The sequence below is a fragment of the Atractosteus spatula genome, chromosome 9 (genome assembly GCF_055471065.1).
Source record: "Atractosteus spatula isolate fAtrSpa1 chromosome 9, fAtrSpa1.hap1, whole genome shotgun sequence".
Classification (NCBI taxonomy): Eukaryota; Metazoa; Chordata; class Actinopteri; order Semionotiformes; family Lepisosteidae; genus Atractosteus; species Atractosteus spatula.
The window spans coordinates 54,280,668-54,287,058 of record NC_142714.1 but is presented as its reverse complement, the minus strand read 5'-3'; positions in this window follow the sequence as shown (position 1 = coordinate 54,287,058).

Sequence of the window (6,391 nt, the reverse complement as noted above, 5' to 3'; positions counted from 1 at the left end):
TCAAAGTCAGGTATAAGTTGATATCATCTGGTATTATTGATCTGGCTCTCACCCAAAACTTGGAGCCAGAAGTCTTTTGGAAATGTCAGCCTCATCACCCTGCCATGACTACAGTTACAACATAAAAAGATATGATGTTTCTTTGCATTTCGAAGATGGTACAAGGCTTCACTGGGCTGTGTTCAAATGGAGCAGCCATCAGTCAACAATCTGACAGCTGTCAGCACAAAGAACAATGAGTATGCAATAAAAATACTGAACCTGGAAGAGGTTCAAGTTTTAAAACAGTTATGTCAGAAGTATTTTGCTATCTTTAAAAAAATGTCTTATGGCATAGGGCGTTTTTAAGCAAAATCTCTGAATAAATAACTCAGACCACATTATTATTGTTAAAATCAGCACCTACTGTACATAATGACCCACACAGAATCACAGTTTTGAATTTCCTGTCAGAATGTAGCACAGTCACAACTAAAATGTGACTTTCATTACCACAGGAAGAAACAGTAATGGTAGAATATACTGTATAATGCAACTTGAAACAGCATTTCAGAAAGTTAAGCATTTACTAGGTATCCCCTCTGAATATTGGTGTTGGTTAGAGAAATTCAGGGCACTCAGTAGTGACTTATTTTATCACAGTTGTGCTCTTTCCATTAATTTTGGAACTTTGATCAAGTTCATTTTCAATACTTAGTTTCTGTACTTACTGTTTTTGTGGAACAAGAACCAACAGCAAAATCATGATCTGTTAAGGATTTATAAGTAGGTATTTACTGCCTGCCATAAACACTCATTTTATCTCTGTGAAATATGCATTTACATTTTTATTGCACAATGCATCTTGTACAGGAGTTCATCATTCGACCTTAGCTCCTAATTCTTTGCATTTATTCATATGTTTAAAAGTTCTATTTGACCTTAACTCCGAATTCTTTGCATATATTCATATGCATAAAAGTCTAAACAACCTTTCCAAAGGGCTGTTGTGTGTTTCTGAACTACAGTGTCAGAGCATTAAAATACAGATTAGACTATCAGCTTTTTTATTTCGACAGGGCACTGCTGCAGGAGGCAGAAATCTCACTGTGACTGCTAATCTCCCTCAGAACTGATCTTGTTAAAACTGTCATCTCAAGTTACATGTAATAATTTCAAGGATTTTATCCAGACCCAAGAAATGACTCCACACAAAGCAAAAAACAGGTTTTGAAGAATAAAAAATCAAATCATTTTGATCAAATGATTTCCTGCCATACATGTCTTTGAATGAAAAATGTTGCTTCATTTTATTTTGTTAGTGTATTGATAAAATAAATGGAAATTCTTAAAGAAGCTTGGGAAGGATAATGATAATGAGAGATAAAGCCAATTTTACCCAGATATTTTAAATCTCAGTTATTACTGACATTTCTATGTAAAGTATATATCTCGCACATGCCTCATTTCATATTTTTGTTGTATTCATTCTATGGAGTGTTATATAGACAACACTCCAAACATGAAAGAAGCAAAGAGAAAACAAGACAGATTGAAAAAGAAAATATGCTACTGGTCTCACATTTGCTTCATGCATTTTATCTGCTACAAACTCCAGAAAAACATAAAGAAACATTTCCTATTCATCTCTCATTTTGACTCATACATACTGTAATTTAACGCATGGACTGTGATCCTTACATCTGAATAAAACAAAAATGTTTAAACTACATAACCAAAAAGACAGTAAAAGAAAATGTGTATGCGTGTCTCTTTGTTACTTTTTAAACTGAACAAGAAAACAGCCTAAGATGGAAGGAAAGAAACACAGTTGTGTCTTTTCAAAAATATTCCTCTATTTTATATTTTATAATATTTTTTTAAAATCTCAGGCTTCTCATAATCAGCTGTTTTGTCTTCCTCTTGCATTGTTCCTGTTGCAATTCCCATTACTGCAATCCCTGACAGGTCTCAAGCTAGGTCACAAAGGACTCTACAATCTCTACATTCCTTTCGATCTCTGAAGTCCAATACAAGCAAGCTCCTCTGCCTCCTGCCCTGATGTAACCCAACAGGAAGCTAGACACCGGTTATCAAAAGGACTCTTGGGTTGCTATCTGCCCCAGGATCTTCCATTCAACCTTGTCTCCTTGTTTGCTTCACTTAACATTTCCCTTTTCCCTTTCCAGTCTGGAGATGTTTTTCATATTATTTGCCTGGTATCCTCCCGCATCTGTTGTCCATGGTCCCTGTTGTTTTCTTATTTCTACTGTTTATTAGTCTACTCTTCTTTTCCTGTGCTCTCTTCTGCTTTTCATTCCCAGCATACTTTTGCGACATCTTTGGTGACTTTGACCCCAGGTTCCTCCATCTTGGCCCCTACTGCTACTGAAGATAACTCCTTAGCCTCTGGTATGCCAGGTGTCCTACCTGCAGCTGACTCAGGAGGCATCCTACAGTTTGTAATGTCTTTTCTTCTGTGGCTATCCCTGGCATCCAACACAGCCCTGAACTATTCTGTCTCAGTCCCTTCTACCCCTGATGTCATCTCCTTGGCACCGTGTGTGCCCAGCATCCTACCTCTAGCTTAGTCAGCAAACAGGAGACGTGTCATGCGACATGTCTCTGAGTTCCTCCCTTAGCAGACAGGAGACATGTATGTCTTTTCTCCTGCTTCTTTCCCTGGCATGCAACATGGCCCTGAGTTCCTCCCTCTCGTTCCCTGCTGTTCCCGATGTCATCTTCGCCCCTATGTAAAGCTAAGGCAGCAGCCATCCTACTCCTTTTAATGTCTGCCTTCGCTCTTTAATCTGTACCTGTATATCCATATTTCCATACTGTGTCTGTACGTTCTTTCTGTCTTTGTTTCTGCATTTGTGGTTTTTGGGGTTCACTTGTTTTCTGGGGAGCTTCCAAACCTCCTCATCTTATGGCCAAGAGGATTAACCAAACAAACCACCTGAATGTTAGATGTCATTATTCCTTTTCAACCAGAATTAAATGTTTAAAATCCTCCTAAAACATATAGTACGTGAAGTCTTATGTGAATTTCTTTTGACATAAGCATATCATTCGGTGTGGTACTGTACATACAAAAATGATGGGAAGATGACATACTAGATGAAAAGTGTGAAATGGCACTTGTGAAGTGGATTGTGAAAGGCTCCACACACTCAGAATAAATATTTCAGGACAATAACAGCACTTTTCCTGAAAAACATTGCCCTTTGGAAACATATCTATTGCAACCACCTGAGTGATTTTTAAATCAATTCTAAAGTCTTAAACGTGGTATTTTAAAAACATTTTTCAATAATTGAACTATATTTTTCATAGTTTTGATTTTGCATTAATTGATACAATATCTTAGCCCACTAACTTTTTCATAAGCAGTTTAGCTATGTGGTGGTTATGGCTTTGATGTTTTACTTATTTAATATAAACACACCACAGTCGGAAATTCACATCTAAAAACTGGGATGTATATAATGATACATTTTCATTCTTCTCTTTTCAGCATGGAATAAACCTATTACTTGTTCCTTTGCAGCCTACGCATGCTGATGCAGCTGCCCACCTGAACTACTGTAATGATAAATCTTTAACAATCAGTAAAATACAAATGAAAGAATTCCCCGTATCCTCATATACTCTAACATAAAGATTAAAAATGTCATTAATCATGTGTAAGAAGTACTACAGAAACTCTATCATAGTTTCTACCCTTAAAAACATACATCCTTCCCTGACCACTTAGCAATGTCAGCAAAGTCAATGTGTAGAAGACATGAGAATTTCACAGAAGACACAGTGATAAAGAATAGGAATAACAGCTGCTTATCCAAGTTCTAATATCAGTGTACAAATTGAGAGAATTGAAATGATGAAAGGAAATTATTCTTCAGAAGAGCTCTACGACTGGGAAATCCATTCTGCCTAATCTCTGCTCATAAGAAAAACTGAGACACACAAAGTGACAGAAATCATCCACATACTTTTGATAACATTATCATATCCCTTTGATGAGAAATTCAAATGAAAGGTTCAGAATCAATAAACACTTTGTGTCCCAGAAGCAAATAAATACATTTCAGAACTGTCTTGAGTTTTTTTTCTTGTGTGATAAATATCTTGGGTAAATGTGTTCTTTTTTGCTATAGTGACATCTGAGAAGATATATTTATAGCTTTATTAGTCATGAAATTGTAATATTGTTTTCTTTAGTCTAGCATATTACCTTGGACCACATGAAACTACATAATTAACATACTTAAAATCTTTATTTTGGTTGCTTATGCTTTACAGAAATCAGATATAACATAATCATATATTATTAGCAATAAAATAAATGTGAGAAATGTATTTTTCCATGAATTTTCTATTAGATTAATTCATATAGTATTATTATTAGTAATATCCATTAATTAATATTGCTTTTAGCAGTTTGGAGTTGGAAGACTTGTGACTCAGACCTCAGACAGATTTGAATTTTGGACTCAATGTTGACTTGACTGGGAACTTTTTTTTAAATTGACTTGTTTGCTTATAATCCTAAAAATGCTATGAGGGAAGTTTCCCAAATGCAATACACCAGGCAGACATTAGAGAGCATGGCCTAGTCTCCACTTCACACTTCAGAGGTCTCGAGTGTCAATTGCTGTACAGGTGAGTTACCGTATTTCACGTATTTCTGCTCCTAATATCTTTAAAATAATTTTCAAATTCAGTTCTGTGGAGACACAGGAGAATAACATACACATTCAAAGGAACAAGTAAAAGTTTATTCAATGCTGAAAAGAGAAGAAAAGAAACACACCATTTTGGCTGCAGAGCCTTCTTCATATACACATTCAACTGCATATGGATAAAATTGAAAATAATACAGTACAAAAACTTTGTGCGTAAAGGCATTCCTGCTTGTATCTGAGTAAGTTTGTACTGTACGCAAGAGTACACATGCAGTGGCAGTCAGGCCCTGGACATTGTTACCCTGCATAAGTGCCTTTTGACGTTGTCGATGCCCAGTGAAATTCCCAGCTTCCCCCTGTGACAGGCTGGCTGTTTTCACATTTGTGGAAATATATTGCCTGACATTATTGGAGATAATAATATTGCCAGTTTACTGGTTGCGAATATAACCCATTCACATATGAAAACAATTTTCCTTAAATTGATGTGTTCGGAAAAGTGAGCATTTATAAACTAGTTTCATCATTGTTATTTTATGTCACAATATGCATCTATTTATTCCACTACATCTATTTATTGCTTATAAATTTCATAAGAAAATAGAAGGTGTATTTTACAAACTAGACTTGTGTGTCTGAAGTGTGTTGATGGGACTAAAAATAAAAAAATAGAAATGAAACCTAAAGCAGAGTGTTATTTACCAAGAGTATGCATTAAAGTAAAGCTGTCATCAGCAGAAATATTGTCTGTGTATTGGCAGGTAAATATAATATAAAGGATAGACATTAGGTTAAAGGAATCATTTATAATCAATGTCAGGTCTAAAGTAGTTTAGCATGTTTGTAGAAGACTCGTTTGCTAAGTGCCACATCTGTCATTGAGACATAAAGCAATCTAAGCCACTTGTTCTGAGAGAGAGGTTTGTAGGTGTTACAAGGATCCAGAATTTATTAACCTACAAGCAAATTGATAGAAGCATCTTTCCACATTGCATGGAGTGGAGTGAGGGTTAATGGTAGGATAAAGAAATGACTAGAGGAAGGTGTGAAGAACTGTACTTTCTGAACATGGTGTTATTGAAAGGTGAAGCATAACAATTTTGTAGCAGTGCATATCATGTGCAGCAGTAATGCATTGGTCTAATACTGCATTTCAGTTCATGAAACGATTCTTGTAATGAAATAAGAGGATTTAACAGAAGTAGTACATGTAATATTTCAAATTTAACACACATCATACAGAACAGCACCCCGTACTCTCCCTGTCTAATGTTATTTACGATCTTTTTGGAAATTTTTTTACTCCAGTTTTTGTAAAGAACTCATTCCATTCTTTCCGTCTTTTACAAATGCAGTCAGTAGAGCAAAGTGTAGCTCCAGCTTCCCTTGGAGAGGTTGCAACTCGCATCCCTGCACATGTGAGACAAGACTATTTATTTAAAGCACTGGTTTATTGTAAGCCTGCTGCATCATATTGTTTATTTCAGTAATTCATTTTTTTTCATATTGAGCTTGGAAATTATTCTTATTTGTTTATCTGACACTCTTACCTAGAGTGACCTATGAAACATACAGTATTACATAAAGGAAATACAAAAAATACACTGTTCAAAAACAGTAGGAAAAAAGTAAAGATACAAATGAGAAGGAAAATAAAACAGAAGTAGACACATTTAAGAAACACAAAACCTGTGCAGTACAGAGTGAAACCAATGTCCATCCTA